Source organism: Maniola hyperantus, chromosome 26, assembly GCF_902806685.2.
Source record: "Maniola hyperantus chromosome 26, iAphHyp1.2, whole genome shotgun sequence".
In the NCBI taxonomy this organism is placed as follows: Eukaryota; Metazoa; Arthropoda; class Insecta; order Lepidoptera; family Nymphalidae; genus Maniola; species Maniola hyperantus.
Window position 1 is genome coordinate 4,019,116 of NC_048561.1, and position 24,102 is coordinate 4,043,217.

Genomic DNA, 24,102 nt, shown 5'->3' on the forward strand with positions numbered 1-24,102 from the left:
AGCTAATGTCAAAATGTGTTGTTTAATTAAAAATTCAACTATAGGTAGCTAAATCTAGTATCATGATACCTACTGGATTTACTTCCAAAGTTTTTTGAAAACAAATCTAAGTAAATATAGGTATTATGACTACGAATATGCGAGGTACCTATAGGTATGTAGAATGTAAATGTATAAAGGTCATTTTTGTTAAAGCCAACAGGCAATGATTCATATAAACAAAAAAAGTTTGTGTTAAGTATGTCTAGCATATAATCTGTTAGAAGTTAGAACTTTGTTTGACAGCAACTTAGCCTAGAAAAAAACATGTTTATGTGATTGGAGTACTTATAGATTATGGTACACGTTTAGGAAAAACTAGATTTTATTAATTTTATCATAGTTTTAAGTTTGTAAGACTAGAAAATTAAAAAGTACTTACAGGAATTATAGGAACGTATGTAAATCCACATTCATACATCCGATGTATCAGATCAAACAGCATCCAGCACAGAAAAAAAGAAAATTCAACTCCACACTTTCACAAAAGGAATGCACTAGACACAACTAATAGAAAAACATAATATTGATATCTTTCACTGAGTAACATTGTGCAGACACATCGAATCATAACACCTCATCAACAACCACATGCACCAGGTCTTCGGGGGTGCTAACCCATATTCCAACATTAAATTACACTGTAATGAACGAAATTATAGCTAATTTACCGAGCGCCCGACGTCCGTTCGCCTCGACAAAATTATAAAACGTTTTTCGAAAGCGCTTAGACACTGAGACGTTGGTCTTTCGAAAATGTACAAAATACAGTGGTGCGTTAAATAGGAAAATCGATAAGGCCGCCGCCGCCGGATCGAAACTAGAATAATAATTTATCAAAAAATGTAATAAAAACGACATTATTTCTCGTGACGGTTCCGACCTGTCAGAATTTTCTATGCGTCAACCGACCTATTTCGAAAACAGGTTCATTCTACTACAAGATTAGCGCGGAGGATGGACAACTAAAATCAGCCGGTTAGTATCGTTTGCTAAGGGACAAACGACCATATCGACTTTCATATTTGGAGTTTAGTCGCAAAAAAAATGCGAACCGACAACAATTTTGTTTTTGTTAAGTATTACGGCGGATTGGAAAATTCCAAATAATAAGGCAAACGGGCACGCGGCACCCGTGGACAAACGCGTGAAACTGTTTTCGAAACCATTTGGTACGTCGTACGACGTCATTTTTGGCGTATTTTGAGTTGGGTCGTGAACGGGAAAACTCGAAACCGTTCGGTTGTGCGAAAGGGATAGCCACGAGTCTATTGCAAAGAAAACTGGACTTTAAACGCCCTAGTAGTTCATACTCGGCCGTTTAAATTTCCTATCTTTAATGCAAAGAAATCTAGTGAAGCCGTACTGTACTATTTCGAAGTTTTTTTCTATATTACGTATATCTAGAAGAGAGCGGCTGGGCTGTTTTTCTATGTAATTATGCGCTAGTGTGGGTGACTTCCCGTACGTGTAGTTATCGTTTTGGATTACACTTGTGGGTGTTTCATATTACATAAAAATTGTATAGCCAGTGACTGGCTCATGGATGGAATCAATAATCTAAAAATTTCATTTAAGTAATATTTTTTGAGCAAGTCACGCCTATACCTACCTATCCAATAACTAATAGTACGCGAGTTTTGAAATCACTTCGAAACTTACCTACCTACCTATGTACAGTTAAAGTTAAAGTAATCGTGTTTTGAATGAGAACTGGCGGTGTTTTAAATTAAAATGTATTAGGTAGGTAGGTAGGTATGTCTATTGAAGTGTGTCTAATAAAATATTCAAATGCAATTACATTTTGTGTTTTTGCTTTAATAACTGCTTTTGTATTGAAATATGTACAGGTTTTCTAAATACATACATACTTACCAAAGTAGGTACCTAATAAGTACTTACCTATTACATCGCTGTATGCATTGCTTACATAGTACGTAGGTACCTACCTAATAAGTAACTACCTACCTAAGACCTAACCTAAGTCCTAAGTACCTGTCTACCTTATTATTGTAAATATCTAAGACATTTAGAGCTAGACCTAACATGTCTATCAAAATGGCACCCTATTCCACCCAACTTCGTTCGGTTGGAATTTCTGAAAATTTTGTTTTAGTAGGGGTTTACATCATCATTATTGTAAGGAGCCCACGAAGGAAAAATAACTCGAAGACGATTTCACAAGTTTATTTGTCGGTTTTCATTACAGAACTACCTGCCTATTCGGCCACACGGCTTTTTATATCGTTTATCATGAATGAACTCAGACATTAATCGAAATGACGTGAAGTTACCTTCGTTCATTCCTTAAGATTCGTTTTCAACGTATCTTAACTAAAGTCATTATTATGTTAACAAACAAATATATGTAATACTACTTTGATAAATAATTGTAGTAATTTTAACGATTAGCAAACTTAGTAAGTAAGTTACTTTAAATAGATATGCAATTTAGGGACGTCTATTGTCAACAACATTTGATTGAATGAATCACATAAGGTTTAGGTTGCAATATTCTACATTCAATCAAATGTTTCCTTCATATTATATTTAATGCGCTCTATTAATTATGGCCATAGTATTTAACTTTACAATTTTTAATATTTATAACATGATTTCTAACATTATCATCAACCAATAGACGTCTTCTGCTGGACATAGGCCTCTTGTAGGGACTTCCACACGCCACGGTCTTGCGCCGCCTGGATCCAGCGGCTCCCTGCGACTCGTCTGATGTCGTCCGTCCACCTAGTGGGGGATCTCTTCCAACGCTGCGTCTTCCGGTGCGAGGTCGCCATTCCAGCACCTTGGGACTCCAACGTCTATCGGTTGTACGAACTATGTGCCCTGCCCATTGCCACTTCAGCTTCGCAACCCGTTGAGCTATGTCGGTTACTCTAGTTCTCCTACGGATCTCCTCATTTCTGATTTGATCACGTAGAGAAACTCCAAGCATAGCTCTCTCCATCGCCCGCTGAGTGACTCATGGTGGGGTTTACATAATACATAATATGAAGAAAACCTATACTTATACAAAATCTCAAGTTTTTAGAGCCAGCCATTTGAGCTGTAGTTACCTACGTTACAATACAAAGAGGACGTGCGTAGGTAAGTCGTTAGTTACGTGTCCATTTATAAAAATTTAGCCAAAAATATTAGAATGGTCCTGATTAATTTATAGATTAGTCCTGTCAAAAAGTGGATTTTTGAAAATTGTTAATTTGACGTGTAGGACTGTAGGTATGTCAAAATATCAAGTGGCATCTCAAATCAAATAACATTTTTCTTTTTACAAATTAAATTTTTAAATACATACCTACCTAGTCAAGTAAAACTCGGGATGATGGAAAATCGTGCGATCTTATTGGACTAAGAGCCAGCGCGTGCAGACCTTTTGAAATCGGCTTTTATTTTTTGTTTTTTTTTTGTGTCGCAAGTCGTCGGACTCGGTAGGTTACTGTAATTTATTGTTACTGTAGGGTAGGATCACGGATGCAGGAGCTTATCGCATTATTACCATCCCAAGGAAACATTAAAATAATATAGACAACTTTCAATGGATTAGAAATATGGAGCTCAGTCGCTATTATTCAGTGTGGCTACCGAATCACCAGGCAGAAATGAGGAATATAGGTAACGCAAAGAAAGAATTAAAAGTTTACAACAGCTCTAATTTGTAATTGTAGATAGGTACTTACTTTCTCACCTATTACTATAAGGTACCTACTAAGAATCACGATATTATGTTTTACTCGCTTTTTTCTCGAGACGATTTCAAAACCAATCTTGAGAACTAGGCTTCTCGCACAGATCTAGTATTTTTCCTAGTTCCCACTGAACCTTTCTCTATTAAAAAGCTACAAACTTTCGAAATTAGACCCTATAAACTGACAGTTAAAGTTCATATTTTCTTTTATATTTCCGTTTCTAAATGAACTTTTCTGACCGTGTTCGCTATTTATTTATAGAAATATACTAGCTTACGCTCGCGACTTCGTCCGCGTGGACTACACAATTTCAAACCCTTATTTCACCCCTTTAGGGGTTGAATTTTCAAAAATCCTTAGCGAATGTCTACGTCATAATAGCTATCAGCCCGATCCGTCCAGTAGTTTGAGCTGTGCGTTGATAGATCAGTCAGTCAGTCAGTCACTTTTTCGTTTTATATATTTAGAAGATTAATTAGTATTATTTTTAATATACGTACCTACTTTTAGGACGTCTAAATGTTTTGAAATACAAATATAAATAATTCCTTTATGGCGAAACTGGGTACACAGTGGAGATGTTACAAAAACAAAAAGGTACAGCCAAATTCTGCCTATTAGCATGCAATATGTTATGATATACCTAACACATGGTACATGGTTTTGATAAAATTAGTCACATCAAATACTTAGTAATATAAAAATCATAGTATTACAATTGTCAAAAATTAAAATAAAATTAAAACTTTACTCTCAAATTATCGTATTTTTATTGTTTTACTTCAAAACCTTGTAGACTAGATACCTACGTGAATTCTCTGTGATACCTACCTACCTACTACTATTAGGTACCTAAACTATGGTCGAATTTTATTTTCGAAATCAACATAGATAAAACTAAGAATTTATGGCTAAATTAATTAATTTTATCTTTTATCATACTTTTACGACGTCCGAATGTTACTATAATCTCAAAGTAATCGTCTTTTTATACACTTCCAAACTCAAAATTACTAATTTATTCAATAACACTCATAATCTAGGTAGGTATCTATCTATTTTTGGATACCTACTTATTTATTCACAAATTTCTAAACGCTCTTGAAAACTGGTTTCTCAAAATCAAAAACATTTTAAAATGGATTCATTGAACGTACAGTCAGCTAAGTACAACTTATACCTACCTATCTACCTACCCACCTATTGATGACCTATTGTAATTATTTATAATTTTTTTATTGAAAATGTTAAAATAATGATGTTTTATCGTAGACTAACTTATGCTCGCGACTTCGTTCGCGTGGAATACACAAATTTGAAACCCCTATTTCATCCCCTTAGGGGTTGAATTTTCAAAAATCCTTTCTTAGCGGATGCCTACGTCATAATGAGTAGTTATCTGCATGCCAATTTTCAGTCCGATCCGTCCAGTAGTTTGAGCTGTGCGTTGATAGATCAGTCAGTCAGTCACCGTTTCCTTTTATATACCTATTTAGATTTGCAAGCAAACATTTTAAAAGTGTATAGTGACAGGTCGAGATGGCGATAGGGGTGTGAGGTTCGGGGACGCCCGCACACCCGCACGTCATCCGCGCCCGCCCGCACCGGGTTAGCACGGGGCTGTGCGGGTGGGCGGGGCGTTCCCTCCCCGATTGGCATCTCGACCTGTCGCGTAGGTAATATTACTAATACCTCTTGGGAAGAAAGAAAGAAAACCGTACAATTTAATTCAATTCCCAATTATTACAGGCTACAGTGCGACAAGCGCCAAGGCTACCTTGGCGCGTGGTAAAAATCGAAACTAACGTTGCCGTCAAGTGTCCCCTTTGTTCTTGTTTGTCCCCATGTCAATGTCATTCAAGTGCCAAGAGAGCCTTGTTGCACTGTACCGACGATCCTAATATCGGCGTGGACTGTACAATTTTGCATAATATTCTAAAAATAATTAATTTTGACCTTCTTTAGTTTTTGAATAAATTAATTCAAATTGTCTATTTATAGATTTTTGAAAATAAAAATACTAGATGCATATTATGTGTAGCTTTGAAAAGTTGTTATCGAAATGACCAAGTTTTTTATTGATGATTGTACATTTATATTATATGTAGTAGGGTGCCAATTTCTATAGTTTTGAAAATCAGGACTATCTTTGCGTGAGAAAATTGTTGCCTATTTTTTTTTTGATACTTTGCTAAATAAACCTTATCGCTTTATTTGGCGTCAATGACATTTTAATCAAGATATTATGTTACGTTCATGTTACATGGTGTATGAAAACCGTCCTCGCTCATATCGCATAATAAGGTCCTTGGAATGTAGTAAAAAAACCGGCCAAGTGCGGTTCCATACTACAGTCGTATTTTTTCGACATATTGCACGATAATTCAAAAACTATGATGCATAAAAATAAATAAAAATCTGTTTTAGAATGTACAGGTGAAGACCTTTCATAATATGATACCCCACTTGATATAGTCACTCACTTCGAAAGTTGAAAATACTAATTATTAGTTCATGACCACAATTTAATTTTTTTTTGTGATCTAACCCTAAATTGACGGTTTTCAGATTTTTCCCCAAATTTCAGCTATAAGCTATACGTACCTGCCAAATTTCATGATTCTAGGTCAACGGGAAGTATCCTGTAGGTTTCTTGACAGACAGACAGACAGACAGACAACAAAGTGATCCTATAAGGGTTCCGTTTTTCTTTTTGAGGTACGGAACCCTAAAAAGGATGTGATTTCTTGTATAGCGGTAGTTTCATCATCATCATGATCAACCCATCGCCGGCTCACTACAAAGCACGGGTCTCCTCTCAGAGTGAGAAGGGTTTTGGCCATAGTCTACCACGCTGGTAGACTTCACACACCTTTGAGAACATGAAGAACTTTCGATTATGTAGGTTCCCTCACGATGTTTTCCTTCGCCGTTAAAGCAAGTGATATTTAATTAGTTAAAACGCACATAACTCCGAAAAGTTAGAGGTGCGTGCCCGGGATCGAACCCCCGACCTCCGATTAGAAGGCGGACGTCCTAACCACTAGACTATCACAGCTTAGCGGTAGTTTATGGGGCTAGAATTCATTATTAAAGACCAGCAGTTGCCCGCGACTTCGTCCGCGTAAAATTTCTAGTTTCCAATGACATTAGAAATTTTCCCGCTGCAGATGGCCTCACTTACCTACTCACGCAGTTTCACCTTGCCGATTTTCATCTCTAAATTTAAAAAAACATAGGATTTTCATACAACCTTCCATCCCCCATTTCACCCTCTAAGTGAGGATTTTCTGCCTTCCAAACTTTAGGTCAACAATTAAATTTGGATTGCATTTGGAAACGCTGTCCCGTGCCGGGTTAGTGCGAGTGTGCGGGGCGTCTCCCCAGTCCGATTACCATCTCAACTTGTCGCGTACGATACTTGTCCTAAATACAACAGAAAGGTTGGGAACCCTAATATCTCAAAACACAAGTCCGCTTTTGACCTTCTAAATTTTTTGACTATTTTAGACTCGGCTCGGAGTCTATTTTGGGATTTTATTTATATTTGGCGGTGATTACATCTAGTTGGTCGCGTAGAGGACAAACACCTCGTTATTTGCATTTAAAAAATAATTAAATTCTTTAAGTAATCCATTGAATGAAATGTAATAAGTAGAACTATGAGACTATTGAAGGTGAAGGAAAAGATCGTGAGGAAACCTGCATGCCTGAAAGTTCTCCATAATGTTCTCAAAGGTGTGTGAAGTCTGCCAATCCGCACTTGGCCAGAGGAGACCCGTGCTCTGTAGTGAGCCAGCGATGGGTTGATCATGATGATGATGATGATGAAGATGATTAGACTATTATATATTCTGTGCTATCAGTTGGTCCCATCTGTAAGACACATTTATTATTATTGTAAGTCCCGCAAATTGCTAAAGTGCGTGGCCGTCATTTTAGTGACGTCAGCACTAGACTGAAGTTTCGAGCTGATGGTACTTAAATATTTATATTTCGGCTGACGTTAAAATGACGTCATTTCGATGTTAATGAGACATGGTTCCATGTCTATGTTCCATGTACTAAAACAAAATTCCTATTTCATCTCTAAAGGCGCAAGCTAAAAAAGACTGGCCTTCCATAGATAAAATAAAAAAGTACCCACTAAGACGCTCGTCTGAGCATTCTATAAAAAAATAAAAAAGGTTAAGGCCGGGGTAGGGGCAGGGGGGACGGGGGATCTACTTCCAAATACAAATAGTGATGCCGGAAGTTACGAAACATCGATAGGTGTTTTTGAAAATTGCTTACAGTACGCGGCCCAAAGTAAATCACAGTACGACAAGGCTCTCTTGGCACTTGAATGACATTGACAGGGGGGCGCTGTCGGAGAACAAAGGCTTAAACTATTCAAACAAGAACAAACGGGACACGTGACGGCAACGTTAGTTCCGATTTTCGCCACGCGCCAAGATAGTCTTGCCGCACTATACATCGATCTTTAGAAGGAGATTTGTAGATGTAGATGTCGTTGTGACCGATAAAACGTCTTATAGGTATGAGTGACAGAGACAACGCTCTACAAAGCCGAAATGTCATTCTAAAGGCCGATGTACATTACTTTCGGCCGCGTTTTCTACTTGTTTAATAAGTCAGCAATGTTTTTCTGTTGAATCTATTCAGCAGGATGGATGACCGACTTCGTAGATCCGATTTTTTTCTTTTACTTTACCTTCGTGCCTTTACTTACTTGTGTGATAGGTCATTGATGTTTTTCTGTTGAATCGATTCAGCAGGTTAAGCATCCGTTAACCCGGGTCGGTAACTGGAAGGGTGCCAACTTTGGAGATGTGGTCTGAGCGCGGGTGACGTGCGGGTGTGCGGGGCGTCCCCCCGCCTCATACTTTGATTGCCATCTCAACATGTCGAGTAATATATAATATCATTGTACACTCTTGATTTTCACATGGTGATGAATAATTATTCATGTCACGAAAGTTGGAACTCTTAATTGATTTTAGAGATTATCAAAACCAGCTATGGATAAACTATCGATACTTTTTCGATAGCTATTGAATAATAAACGGCACTTCTTCAACGCCATTTCAAAAATCGATTACGCGGCGCGTGTGTGGATGGTTTTGAATTTCGAACTTCTATCCATAAAATCATAATAATATTAAAATACATTAGACTTCCAACCTTATCTCGTAAGGCTAAAGTTTATTTTCGTATGAACGTAATATTTTTATATCTAAACAATTGCTCTATATGCAATTGATTTTGAGGTTTATTTTACATGTGTTAAGGTAGTATTTCGTTTAGTTTTTAAGTTTTATCTACATGGATGAGTAATCAAAAAACAAGTTTAATTTAAATGATTTTGAGATTTATAACTCTTCAAATAAGGTTGGATTTTGAATGTCTTTTTAAAATATGTATATATAATATAATATGTGCGTCACACTGGGGATGGAACACTAAAAAATGATAAAAAGCCCGTCAAAATTTTATTTTATCGATATTGCGTTTTTTTGACGTTAGCAATTTTTAGATGGATCTATTTCGTAATTTTGTTGATTTTTTCATAGTAGGTACTTCATGTGCGAGTCTGACTTGGCCAGTTTTTTAGGGTCACGTACCTCAAAAGAAAAAAAGGAACCCATATGGACGCAAACAGGCTGATGGATTGGATTGGATTGTCTTAACTCTTAAGTTCTTAAGTATTACCAAAGATGCTAAATAGGGATTTCCTCGAGCGTCGTGGGGATCTATTGGATTGTGAAGATTAGGTGCTAAAACCCATCACTAGCCCACTACTGAGCACGAGTCTCCTCTCAGAATGAGAAGGGTTTAGGCCATAGTCTCGCTGGTTCAGTTTTTTTTTTAGGGTCACGTACCTCAAAAGGAAAAAAGGAACCCATATAGGATCACTTTGTTGTCTGTGTCTGTCCGTCTGTCGTTTCTGTCATGAAAGGGTCTTATAATGGTCTTATAGCACAAGTAAAGGAAAAAACCGTGAATTTGTGGTTACATTATACATCACACAAAAAAAGTTTCGATTTTCATAATAAGATAACGGTAAAGCTACCAAGTGGGGTATCATATGAAAGGGCCTTACCTGCACATTCTAAAACAGATTTTTATTTATTTGCAAAATGTCGAAAAAATTACTCGAGTACGGAACCCTCGGTGCGCGAGTCTGACTCGCACTGGGCCATTTTTAGGGTTCCGTACCTCAAAAGGAAAAACGGAACCCTTATAGGATCACTTTGTTGTCTGTCTGTCTGTCTGTCTGTCCGTCTGTCTGTCAAGAAACCTACAGGGTACTTCCCTTTGACCTAGAATCATGGAATTTGGCAGGTAGGTAGATCTTATAGCTGACATTTGGGGAAAAATCTGAAAACCGTGCATTTAGGGTTAGATCATACAAAAAAAAATTAAATTGTGGTCAAGAACTAATAATTAGTATTTTTAACTTTCGAAGTGAGTGACTATAACAAGTGGGGTATCATATGAAAGGTCTTCACCTGTAGTTTCTATAACAGATTTTTATTTATTTTTATGCATCATGGTTTTGGAATTACCGTGCAAAATGTCGAAAAAATACGACTGTAGTACGGAACCCTCATTGCGCGAGCCTGACTCGCACTGGGCCATTTTTTAGTATAAAGTCAATATTAACTACGCGATATGAACCGTTAAAGTTAAAAATAACCAGGCGTTGCCCTTCCGTTCGTATTTGAAGGCGTTGGACACACAGGACGCGCGATGGAAAAGTGTCCAACGCAGAACGTAAGCCGTTTCGCATCGTCGCGTCGCCGTCTTGATATTATACCTGCACAGTAGGTGATTTATCGATCTATTTAGTAGTTGTATGATTCATATATTGTAGTATTGGCGTCACGCAGCCACTTCTACTCATCTGCTTCGCCTTTATCTATATATATAAAAGGAAAAGGTGACTGACTGACTGACTGACTGACTGATTTATCAACGCACAGCTCAAACTACTGGACGGATCGGGCTGAAATTCGGCATGCAGATAGCTATTATGACGTAGGCATCCGCTAAGAAAGGATTTTTGAAAATTCAACTCCTAAGGGGGTGAAATAGGGGTTTGAAATTTTGTAGTCCACGCGGACGAAGTTGCGAGCATAAGCTAGTTTCTTTATATTGATAGTAAATGATTAAGTACTATGCTGACCTGCTCGCAATAAATATCACAATTTAAAACCATTTGAATTGGAGTGCGTTGGCGGCATTGGTCGCGAATGTTACCCACTTCGCGACCAATGCCTCCAACGCACTCCAAAGGTTGGTTACCTTGTGTCACAGACAAAGATGTACTTTCTGTCCACAGACAGATGTTGCCATTATATTTACCTTAGCTATAATTACCTTTCGCGCAAGTGGGTAACTTTCGCGACAAGTATGATTGTTCCTTTCGACCGAATTCCGACCACGGCGGCGCGGGCGGTCTATCTCAATGCTGAGACTAGCTAATAATTACAGTACCTATAGCCGGCAAGAATATGAGATTTCGGCTTTGTAGAGCGTTCTCTATAAATTTTTTATTTTATTCAATTAAACTTTAACAAGTATTTTTAGGGTTCCGTACCTCAAAAGGAAAAACGGAACCCTTATAGGATCACTTTGTTGTCTGTCTGTCTGAAGAAACCTACAGGGTACTTCCCGTTGACCTAGAATCATGAAATTTGGCAGGTAGGTAGATCTTATAGCTGACATTTGGGGAAAAATCTGAAAACCGTGAATTTAGGGTTAGATCGCACAAAAAAAATTAAATTGTGGTCATGAACTAATAATTTCTATTTACAATATTCGAAGTAAGATAACTATATCAAGTGGGGTATCATATGAAAGGGCTTTACCTGTGCATTCTAAAACAGATTTTTATTTATTTTTATGCATCATAGTTTTTGAATTATCGTGCAAAATGTCTAAAAAATACGACCCGGTTTTTGAATCGTCAGATGCATCTACCACTAGTTCGGAATGCCTTTCCTACCGAATAAAGTGTAGTGCGCGACAGGTCGAGATGGCAATCGGGGAATGATGCGGGGGGGACGCTCCGCACTCCCGCACTATCCCGTCACTATCACGTCACCCGAGCTATCCCGCACCGGGTTAGCGCGGGGACTGTACGGGTGTGCGGGGCGTTCCCTCCCCGACTGCCATCTCGACCTGTCGCGTTCGTATAGTACAGGTAGGTACATACATCAAAAAACTCCGAAGTGCTATCGATTCAAAAAATTTTTTCGTCTTTCCACGCAGTCGCGGAGACATAAAATTTTTTATAACCCAAACCCTCCTCTCCCCCCTCACCGCCTTATACCACCCCCTCCCTTGGGCCCGTCTGCGGCATGCCAAGGAAATTTGAGGAGTAGGTTTTAAAGAAAAACATGGACTTAGTTACTTGCCTATCTATGTATGTATAGGTACTTAAATATGTAATTTAATATGTAATAATATGTAATAATATCCAATAATAATATCCAATAAATTTAATTTAATTTAATTTTTGTACAAAAAAAATAAAAACCGACTTCGATACACAAACACTAAAAATTGAAAAATAATTTAATTTATTACCGAATATATTATGTATACAAGAGTTAATATAGTTCCATTATAATACTTTTTGGTGCCGGTGCCAATTAGGTTTAGCTGCGCGAATCGTCTAGACTTCATATTTTTATGAGAGTCCACAATGGCACCTCATTGGCACCGACCCCAAAAAATATTATAATGGAACTATATTAACTCTTGTATACATAATATATTCGGTAATAAATTAAATTATTTTCCAATTTTTAGTGTTTGTGTATCGAAGTCGGTTTTTATTTTTATTGTAAAAAAAAAAATTATTTCACAATTTTTAGTGGCCCCATGTAATTATGCTATGAATGGTTAAAAATCTACTGTTTACTAAGCTATTACACTGATCGCGAGCAATTTACTCTTATCCGTTGAGGAGTTCCAGTATCTATCTTCGAAGATGTTCATCAGATCTTCACCAAATTTAAATGGGACCAACTTTGAAGTATACCCTTTCAAACAAAAAAAGAATTTTCAAAATCGGTCCAGGCGTCTTCGAGTAATCGGGGAACATACATAAAAAAAAAAAAAAAAGATTCCGACGAGTTGAGAACCTCCTCCTTTTTTAGAAGTCGGTTAAAAAATAATAAAAACCGACTTCAATATTTTACCACAGTTACTAAAAAGTAAAAAATAATTAACTTAATTCATTACGAAACTAGCTAGGTACCTACTTCATCATGTTCATCAGATATTCACCTTTATATGGGAGCACTTTTTAATTTTGTTCAAATAAAAAAAGAATTTACCAACTCGGTCTAGGCATCTTAGAGTAATCGGGGAACATTCATAAAAAACCGGAAAAGTGCGAGTCAGACTCGCGCAGTGAGGGTTCCGTACTACAGTCATATTTTTTCGATAGTTTGCAAGATAAATCAAAAACTATGATGCATAAAAATAAATAAAAATCGGTTTTAGAATGTACAGGTTTGCCTTTTCATAATATGATACCCCACTTGGTACAGTTATCTTACTTTAAAAATTAATACTAATTATTTGTTCATTACCATATTTTAATTTTTTTTAAATAATATGTACAACCACAAATTCACGGTTTTCTAATTTATTCCTTTACTTGTGCTATAAGACCTACCTACCTCTAATGATTCTAGGTCAAAGTACCCTTAAAGACATTTTATTGAGTTCCTAGGTTTTCTTGACAGACAACAAAGTGATCCGATCCTATAAGGGTTCCTTTTTTTCTTCCAAGGTACAGAACCCTAAAAAATACTGATAATTTGGTGTGTTGACCAGTGGCGCCTCGCCGGCCTACACGTAAGAGTATGCTCGTCTTATCTCGAACATACCAGTATTAAATGTAAAAGTTTTATCATTCTTTGATAAGCTTTCTTATCACCCAAAATGAGTGTATAGCAGCAGCTTTTAGGTCGCTTGTTATTTTTCATGACCGTTGTATATCTGCATCATTTAATTATGTCTGCACCTACCAGCGGCGAAGAGTCAATATAGTTAACATGATTCCTTTCGGCTTCCCTTTAAGAATTGGCATAATATAGCGTAAGGTACTATTCACATAAATTCGGTAATACGTTCGTAAATACAAAGGTTCGATAATGCTATTTTTTTTTGTTATTACTAATTTAAGTTAAAAGCATAACAGCTAATGTAGGTAAGTAACATACACCTACAGTCCTACACCGTACAAGCTGTAAAATATCGGATTCCCTAGTTAGATTTTTGCTTAGTGTTTATCTGTTTCATTTCCCTAGCGAAAGCGAAAGGAGCGAACTAGGTCTGTCTCGCTCTACGGTTGGCCAAAAAAGAGCACACCAATTTAATCTGGCCCAGTAGCGAATACGAATTTGGAACTCTGACAGGTCAGACAAATTTGACGTAATTAAGCCGCTAGAATCCGAGTTACCGTATTATACCTCCAAATTAAAAATTATATTAATAGTATTATTTTAACAGGTACTACATGCTACTATTTTGAGTATTTTGTATTTTGAAGGGTGATTTGATATTGATACATTTATTTTTGTGAAGCGGCCATGCTTGTTTGTTTTTAATAAATTGGGGATAGTGATTAATAACTAATAAGTGTAAGTTCACGGTAATTTTGATTCAGTTTGGTAAGTCAAAATCAGAAATGGCCTTAATTCACATAGATTGTTGTTTAACAGATTTCTTGTTACGTAACGATAGTAATTTTTCTAAATTAAGTTTTGAAAACAAAAAACGATGGGGAACAGCTGATATTCTTTTAGGTAAGTTCGTTTCCGGCTTCCCTTTTTCAGATTTTCACCCTTCGCCACAGGTACCTACATAGATTAATAATATTGGTCTCGCTACGCTCGTCTGTATTTTAAAATATTTTTTAAAGCTGCTCTGATTTTTATGTAGACCTTACAACCACCGATAAAAGATAGATAAGTACTTATATTATTTCTGTTGGCTATGTTGGGTATCTCTCTGAGGGACAAAATCCGTAGGAGAACCAGAATGACAGACATAGCCCAACGAATTAGCCAGCTGAAGTGGCAGTGGCCAGGCCGCGTCTGCCGCAGAACCGATGGCCGATGGGGCAGACGTGTTCTGGAGTGCAGACCGCGTATCGGCAAGCGCAGTGTGGGACGACCTCCAACCCGCTGGACTGACGGCCTTAAGAAGATAGCGGGAACTGGGTGGATGAGGAAGGCGGAGGATCGTGTGTGTGGTGGCGTGCTCTTGGGAAGGCCTATGTCCAGCAGTGGACGCAAACAGGCTGATTGATTGATTATTTCTGTGAACTACAGCAATTTCCAAACCTCATAGTCGCTCGTATAGTCGCGTCAGTGTTCCTTCCAGTGTTGGAGACAATAGGTAGAGATACTTTCAGCTTTTATAAAATAACGAAGGTCTGGCACGCGCTGGCTCTCTCTCCATTACGTAGCTATTAAGGCTATTTTTGGTACATACCTATAAAACGATTTCCTTATACTTATTTTCATCCTTGAAATTTGAATTTAGTATAAAAATAAAACTACAAAAGCAGAAATACTGAAGCAATAACTTTATTCATAAAAATACATTTACATCTCGATTGAGAACTGAAACCCTTCAAACGAGTTGTCTTTTCAAAATTAAGGTCATTTCCCACGCCTAAAGCCGCATGCAAGAGAAAGGGTGTGTGTTCCGTAATATTGATAACTTGATAACATTAATCCATTAAATAAAATCAAAATAAAATCATTTTTTATTCAATCAAACTTTTACAAGTACCCACCTACTTTTGAATCGTCAAATCGCATCTACCACTGGTTCGGAATGCCTTTCCTACCGAGAAGAACCAACAAGAAACTCGTCGGTTGTTCTTTTCAAGGTTTGAAATACAATATTATGCGCGCACGCTCTTTTATCATGTAGGTACATACCTAATTTTCGATTGTGTAAGTAATAGTAATAGTTTTATTGTATTGTGATTAATCGTTATCCTATTCGTTTCATTTAGTTTAGATTGATTTATTGTTATACTTGCTGACCCAGCAAACTTTTGACTACGGAACCCTACACTGCGCGTGGCCCGCCATGCACTTGGCTGGTTTTTGTTTTGTATAGGAGCTTATGACATAATATGTCGTAGGTAATCGCTGGTATTCTCACGGATGCAGTGGCGGATTTGCAGTCTTGGCCACCCTAGGCCCCAGGATTGGGGGGGGGGGGGGGGGTGGGGGGATTAAAAATTTACCTTTTGATTTGTCAGTAAAATACAATCCAATGATTAATACAAGCGCGAGCGAAGCGGGCGCGATTTTTTATGTTACTAAAAAAAGGCCCTAGGCTCAGGCCTACTGGGCCTTAGGGCAACTCCGCCACTGCACGGATGACGGATAGGACTCGGAATACGGAAGTGCAGTCGTTATCGCCGTTAGTGTCCTATTTCGAAGAAAATACAAAAAAAAATACTTTACAATTCTGATATAAGAATATTAATTTTTTACAATGATTAAATAAGTACGTAAATGATTTATAAATTAGCGACCATTTTGTTTAAAAATAGCATTGAAATTCGGCTTTCTAAAGGCTCAATCTTACGTCAGAAAAGTATTATACAAAATACCAAGAAACATTTTATTTGCGTAAAAAATGTATTGGTATAAGAGATGGTGGAGATTTTAAAAAGCTACCTACGTAAAAACTGTAAGTTTGTACAGTGCGACAAGGCTATCTAGGCGCGTGGCAAAAACCGGAACTAACGTTGCCGTCAAGTGTCCCCTTTGTTCTTGTTTGAATAGTCTAAGCCTTTGTTCTCCAACAGCGCCCCCTGTCAATGTCATTCAAGTGCCAAGAGAGCCTTGTCGCCCTGTATAATGGTTCGTTGAAACTCTAGTAACTAGGTATAGTTCGTTCATCGTAACTTGACGAGAGGCCAGCAAAGGGAGGAGGTTTTAGTCCGTAGGTCGCTGAAAATACCTCATGTGAAGGCATCCATGAGGATTTCCTCCTACCTAATAAAAAAATAAAAAAAACTTGACGCGTGAGAATATGTTGGCACCATTGCAAATCACACAATAATAAGCCCTAAGTTCTAAGGAATAAAGCAAACAAAGCAATGGTGCCAATATATTCTCACGCGTCAAGTTACGATGAACGTATTCGGCTCAATATTACGTCAGAAAAGTATTAAATACAAAATTCGATGAAACATTTTATTTGCGTAAAAATTTAAGTACAGTACGCTGCCAAAAGTAATGTACATCGGCCTTTAATAAATAAAATAATAAATAAATAAATAATTTTTATTTCAGGCAATGAAAATACAACCCATAACAATATACACAGTATGAAGCGGATTAAATTAATATTAGAATTGAATAGAATAGAATATAAATGTAAAAAAAAAAAATGGAGCTAATAATTTAAAAAACTAAATGCAAGTTGGACCAATGTTTTGTAAAAGGATTACTAAAATCCTCTACGACAGCACACAAGATAGCGTTTGTACTGTGTGTCAGTCTTTTCCAGAAGGATGCCGTCCTTGCTCAGAGTATGGCGAAGAAGTCAGGGACTCTTGCAGCAGCAAACATAGCTTTAGCACTGCAGAAACGCGGGTGCTTCATTAGGATGCGGAAGGCGTTGTTATATTGTACCCTAAGTGCATTATAGCTGCGCTTGGTAAACTTTAGAATGACATTTCGGCTTTGTAGAGCGTTGTCTCTGTCACGCATACCAATACGACGTTTTGTCGGTCTCAACGACAGGGACAGCGCTCTACAAATTTGCTATCTCATTCTAAAGGTCGATGTACATTACTTTCGGCCGCGTACTGTATCTGTGTAAGGTGGTGGGGATTTCATAAAGCTACCTATGTTATAACTGCTGTAAGTTTGTATAAAGGAATAGAATAGAATAGAATTTATTTTATTCAAGTAGACTTATTACAAGTTCTTTTGAATCGTTAAGTAGTTTAATTTACCACTGGTTCGGAATGCCGTTCCTACCGAGAAGAACCAGCAAGAAACTCGGCGGTTGCTCTTTTCAATGGTTCCTTGAAACTCTAGTACGTATATTCGGCTAGTTTTCAGGTGGTGCATTTACGATTCAGGAGTTTTCATGGCTAATCTTCTAGATATTACTTAATACTACATCTACTAAGCTGAGATAGCCTAGTGGTTAGGACGTCTTCCTTCTAATCGGAGGTCGGGGGTTCGATTCCGGGCACGCACCTCTAACTTTTCGGAGATATGTGCGTTTCAAGTAATTAAATATCACTTGCTTTAGTGGTGAAGGAAAACATCGTGAGGTATCCTGCACACCTGAGACTTCTATATATAATATTCTCGAGTTCTATATACCTATTTAATGTTCTCAAAGGTGTGTGAAGTTTGTCGATCCGCACTTGGCCAGCGTGGTAGACTATGGCCAAAACTATTCTCATTCTGAGAGGAGACCCGTGCTCTGTAGTGAGCGGGAGTCATAAGGGTTCCATGTATTTCATTATAATATTTGTTGGTTGTATGGTGGGAGGCCTCGGCCGTGGCTAGTTACCACCCTACCGGCGAGGCCGTGCCGCCAAGCAATTTAGCGTTCCGGTACGATGCCGTGTAGAAACCAAAGGTATGGGTTTAATAAAAACTGCCATACTCCTTCCAGGATTAGCTCGCTCTTACCTTAGACTGCATCGTCACTTACCATCAGGTGAGATTGCAGTCAAGGGCTAACTTCGGCGGTGTTCCCACTAGATTATAACATGGGGTTATTCAAGGGGAGGACCAACAAATTCCTAAAAGGCCGGCAACGCATCGGCGGCTCCTCTGGTGCTGCAAATGTTCATGGGCGGCGGTAATCACTTAACATCAGGTGACCCGCCTGCTCGTTTGCTCGCTATATCTATTAAAAAAAAACTTATATGGAATCTTAAAAAGACAAAATGGAAAAACAAAGTCCACGTAAACGGGTATTCTGACCAGGAAGCAAAATTATCAACTCAAAATATCATTACATAAATACATAGGTACTTAGGTACCTACTTACTATAGGTAAGTAGATAAGCCAAGTCAGAGCCAAAATAAGAATGAGGTGTCAAAAATTTTCCGTATCGAGAATCGTGATGTGGCAAAAAACCCAAAAGGTCATAGAAAAAATGCATGACGCAAACGTTTAGATTTGAAAGTAGTTTTAGGATTTTTTTCGTTTCAGGGCCGAGCCTTTTTGTAACTGATTTTGTATTGTTTGTTTTCTAGGTACCTACCTACTCAAAAACCTTTAGTTACCTAATCATGTAAAGTAGGTAGGTAGATATGAAGTAACTAATTGGCTCTACCTATGTACTATGTTTGTTTGTTTGTTTGATTGTTTGAAAAATGTCTTTATTAATAACTAGCTGATCCCCGCGGCTTCGCCCGCGTAGATTTAGGTTTTTAAAGATCCCGTATAGCCTATGTCACTCAGGAATAATGTAGCTTTCTACTGGTGAAAGAATTTTTAAAATCGGTTCAGTAGTTCTAAAGGTTACCCCCTACAAACAAACTTAACGACATTACCTCTTTATATAATATAGCTGGTCCCCGCGGCTTCGCCCGCGTATATTTAGGTTTTTAAAGATCCCGTATAGCCTATGTCACTCAGGAATAATGTAGCTTTCTACTGGTGAAAGAATTCTTAAAATCGGTTCAGTAGTTCCAAAGATTACCCCCTACAAACAAACTTAACGACATTACCTCTTTATATAATATTAATTTCGCCATAACTTCAAAACCAAACGTCCAATTTTAATCATTCAAAGACCAAATATTATCTCCATAAACTGTTCTTAGTGATGAAATCATTTATTTTGATAAGGATTAATAGCATGAGTAAAATAAACGCGTTTAAATGTAGTCCAAAAAAAATTTAAGATTTTTAAATAAAAAAATGGTTGCTGTGCCTCACTCGACATAGATGGGTATAGTGTGTCGCGGACTTTTTTGTAGATATTTATAAGATCTACAATTAATTAGAACATTTTATGGTTCTATCTTTTATAGTTTAGGCAGCGTACGCAAAATAAGTAACTTTTCTGGTTGATTTTTTACACCTTGTGTCCGAAAAACCCAAATATCTTACGGAACCCTATTTTTTTCCAAAATAAAATATAGCCTATGTTACTCGTGGATAATGTAGCTTTCGAATGGTGAAAGAATTTTTAAAATCGGTCCAGTAGTTTTTGAGCCTATTCAGTACAAACAAACAAACAAACAAACAAACAAACAAAGTTTTCCTCTTTATAATATTAGTGTAGACAACGGGCCGTGCAGCAGAAATCGTAATATTTTAATTTCGCCATAACTTCAAAACCAAACGTCCAATTTTAATCATTCAAAGACCAAATATTATCTCCATAAACTGTTCTTAGTGATGAAATCATTTATTTTGATAAGGATTAATAGCATGAGTAAAATAAACGCGTTTAAATGTAGTCCAAAAAAATTCAAGATTTTTAAATAAAAAAATGGTTGCTGTGCCTCACTCGACATAGATGGGTATAGTGTGTCGCGGACTTTTTTGTAGATATTTATAAGATCTACAATTAATTAGAACATTTTATGGTTCTATCTTTTATAGTTTAGGCAGCGTACGCAAAATAAGTAACTTTTCTGGTTGATTTTTTACACCTTGTGTCCGAAAAACCCAAATATCTTACGGAACCCTATTTTTTTCCAAAATAAAATATAGCCTATGTTACTCGTGGATAATCTAGCTTTCGAATGGTGAAAGAATTTTTAAAATCGGTCCAGTAGTTTTTGAGCCTATTCAGTACAAACAAACAAACAAACAAACAAACAAACAAACAAACAAACAAACAAACAAACAAAGTTTTCCTCTTTATAATATTATTAGTGTAGATGTAATTTCCTAAATATGTAGGTATGAATTGTCTATAGGTACTCCATTTCTCCTTATTTCCTACCATTTGTATCTTTCTCGTACGTTGGTCTGATTTATAAAATACTAGCTTATGCTCGCGACTTCGTTCGACTAAGAGGTTGAATTTTCAAAAATCCTTTCCTAGCGGATGCTGACGTCATAATAGCTACCTGCATTAAAAAAAATAGAGATAGCGAGCAAACGAGCAGGCGGGTCACCTGATGTTAAGTGATTACCGTCGCCCATGAACATGTGAAATTTGAGCCCGATCCGTCCAGTAGTTTGAGCTGTGCGTTGATCAGTCAGTCAGTCACCTTTTCCTTTTATATATTTAGAAGATACTAATCTTTTATACTAAACCTAAATCCACGCGGACAAAGTCGCGGGTATCATCTAGCTGTCTATAATTTTATAAGAAGGTATAGTCCGCGACAGGTCGAGATGGCAATCGGGGTATGAGGCGGGGCGTTACCTCCCCGATTGTCATTTCAACTTGACGCGTACGTACCTTACAATAAGATCTTAGTGATCATAACCGGGATCGACGGCGAGGCTCGATTCTTATGATAATTGATACCTCCTGTTTATTCTAGAAATAAAAGCATTCTTACGATTCCCAACAGGAATTAAAAATCTGCGCCAAGCGACGATGTCGTGAGAAAAACCTAGTACTTACCTAAATCATACATTCACTGTCTGTCTGTCTGTATCACGGCCGCGCATCACGCTGAAACTACTGAATGGATTCCAATAAACTTGGTACGATTTGAGGTCATACTATGAGGAAGAATATAGGATACTTTTTATCCCGAAATTCAGTATGGTTCCCGTAGGAGAGGGGACGAAAGTTAAAATGTATACTGAGTTGTAATTCATTAACGCGTAGTCCGATTTCATTCATTCTTTTTTTGTTAGAAAGGGGATATTTTAAAGATTGTTCCGTAAATATTTCAAGGTCATCGGTTTTTAACCGACTGTCAAAAAGGAGGTGGTTCTTTTTTCTACATCGATTTTTTCGAGGTTTCTGGACCGATTTGCAATTTTTTTTTTAAATCTACAAAAAAAGTTTACGTCGTGGTCACATAAAAAATTCTGGATTCAACTCCTTAATCCTGATGCTGCAGGGTAACTGCCCGCCTGAGTTATCAAGATTCAGGAAGTGTTCATAGTGAATTCATATTGTAGGTACCAAGCAACGACAACAATCCCGAAAAATCCAAGAGTTCCCGCGGGATTTTAAAAAACGTAAATCCACGCGGACGAAGTCGCAGGAATCAGCTAGTTAAGAATAAACTTAATTTAATGTATCGAATTAATCGTTAGTTTTACCTAGATTGAAACTGGATTTGATTTAGCGAGAGAGGTCAATACACGTGGAATCCGTAGAACTATAAAACTGAATACCAATTTACACAGAATTTTAATTTTTTGGAAGTTTTTGATTCGTTTTTGCTCAACGCTTCAGACACGAACCGCTAAGGTGTGGAATGCTCTTCCAGCGTCGATGTATCCTGCCACGTATTTAAACCTAAATAGCTTAAAAGTAAAGAGTGAATAGGCATCTTCTAGGCAAGGCTTTTTGACCTCATTCCACCCTCCTTTTTCTACAACCGCACCGCGCGCCATCGTAAGCGATTTCAGCCTTACCACTTGGATGTCTGGGGCACTTCGACCATCCGTAGTGCCAGATTCTTCTTTCCACGCACATGCAAACTGGAATCAACTCCCATCGGCGGTGTTCCCACTAGATTACAACATGGGGTTATTCAAGGTTATACCAACAAATTCCTGAAAGGCTGGCAACCGTACGGCTGACGATGGTAATACTAATCACTTAACATCAGGTGACTCGCCTCCTTTTTTTTAAAATTATTCTCTTTAATAATGAATTCTAGCCCCATAACACTAACGCTATAATTTTTAATGTTTTCCTCTTTTTAGGGTTCCGTACCTCAAATGGAAAAACGGAACCCTTATAGGATCACTTTGTTGTCTGTCTGTCAAGAAACCTACAGGGTACTTCCCGTTGACCTAGAATCATGAAATTTGGCAGGTAGGTAGATCTTATAGCTGACATTTGGGGAAAAATCTGAAAACCGTGAATTTAGGGTTAGATCACACAAAAAAATTAAATTGTGGTCATGAACTAATAATTAGTATTTTCAATTTTCGAAGTGAGTGACTATATCAAGTGGGGTATCATATGAAAGTTCTTCACCTGTGCATTCTAAAACAGATTTTTATTTATTTTTATTATGCATCATAGTTTTTGAATTATCGTGCAAAATGACGAAAAATACGACTGTAGTACGGAACCCTCATTGCGCGAGCCTGACTCGCACTTGGCCGGTTTTTTTTAAAACTAAATTTAGAGTATATTTTAGAGCTATTCTATAAACAATGGCCTCACGACTGGCACCTAGTCGCGACATTTGAGTTCTAAATGAAATTATTAAATTGGTAAGGGCGGTTTCAGACTAGGTGTATTTTTTTGCGCGTATACGGTCGTTTCAGCATACGCGCTTACACGCGCGCTTCAAAAAACCGGACTCGCGTATACAGGCATATTTCGGCGTGTTCGCTCGAACCGGTGGTGTTGCAGGGGGGTGTCTCTCGCGCCTCGCGCTTATACGAGCTTAGAAGCGCGTCAGCCGTCAACGCTCGTACGAGTTGAGCGTGTGCAAAAAGGCGCGCCTATACGCGCTTCCAAAAACGAGCTCATACGCGCTGTTAAGAATAAAAGCTAGTGGACGATCAGGGTTTGTGAAATGCAGTCACTTACCGGATCCGGGAACGCGCTCCGATGACGGGGGCCCCCAAGATGTGCTGGTAAGGATTCAGGGTTGATGCTCTATTTCGCGTCTATAATCCGATTTTGTCGGCGATAGCCGTTAGAGGCTCGGTTTTTGCGTGTCACGCGTTCTCGCGGAGCGTTCGCGGTATGTGTGTCAACGTCAACTTTGACTGACAGCTGTAGTGTTGCCGTTTTAGGTTATCCGTACCATTTTAGAAGTGGCCACATTTTAAACCCTGACTGATTTTAATAAAATTATAAGAATTTGGAAAAAGGCAGCTGTTTTGTGCTACAATTAATAAAACTATCAAAAGCACGGAACACGCGCGTATAAAACGTTAGTCTGAAACTGCTCTAAGGAAAATATGCGAACACTCAAAAATTTAGTTGCGATCAGAACCAGTATTGAGTAATCAGTAGGTATAGTTCTTGTATGTCACGAAGGCGAGTGGCTCATGCTTGTGTTTAAGTCGTATTATAAGTAAGGTAAAGTAAATGTGTGCGTTTGCGAGCACTTGCTCGCGACTGATTGGTCCGACATGCACGCACACTTACGCAATATCCATGTTTATGACGTAACCATAAGTAAAGTTCACTCGCTTTCGTGAATTACAA

At 37.8% G+C, this 24,102-nt stretch overlaps 2 protein-coding genes across 6 annotated transcripts in view; one reads left to right on the forward strand and one right to left on the reverse strand.

The window, feature by feature from the left end:
• The window catches only part of LOC117994447 (uncharacterized), an 81,867-nt gene extending 80,675 nt beyond the window's left edge, over positions 1-1,192 (reverse strand). For 3 of the 5 annotated variants that reach the window (XM_069507517.1, XM_034982359.2, XM_069507514.1), the window contains exon 1: positions 422-1,083. The gene's annotated coding sequence lies outside the window, so the exon portion shown is untranslated. The other 2 variants (XM_069507516.1, XM_069507515.1) reach the window with 2 other exon arrangements.
• LOC117994453 (E3 SUMO-protein ligase ZBED1-like) overlaps positions 1-24,102 on the forward strand; it is a 318,547-nt gene that overhangs the window by 241,306 nt on the left and 53,139 nt on the right. The gene's annotated exons all lie outside the window — the stretch shown is intronic.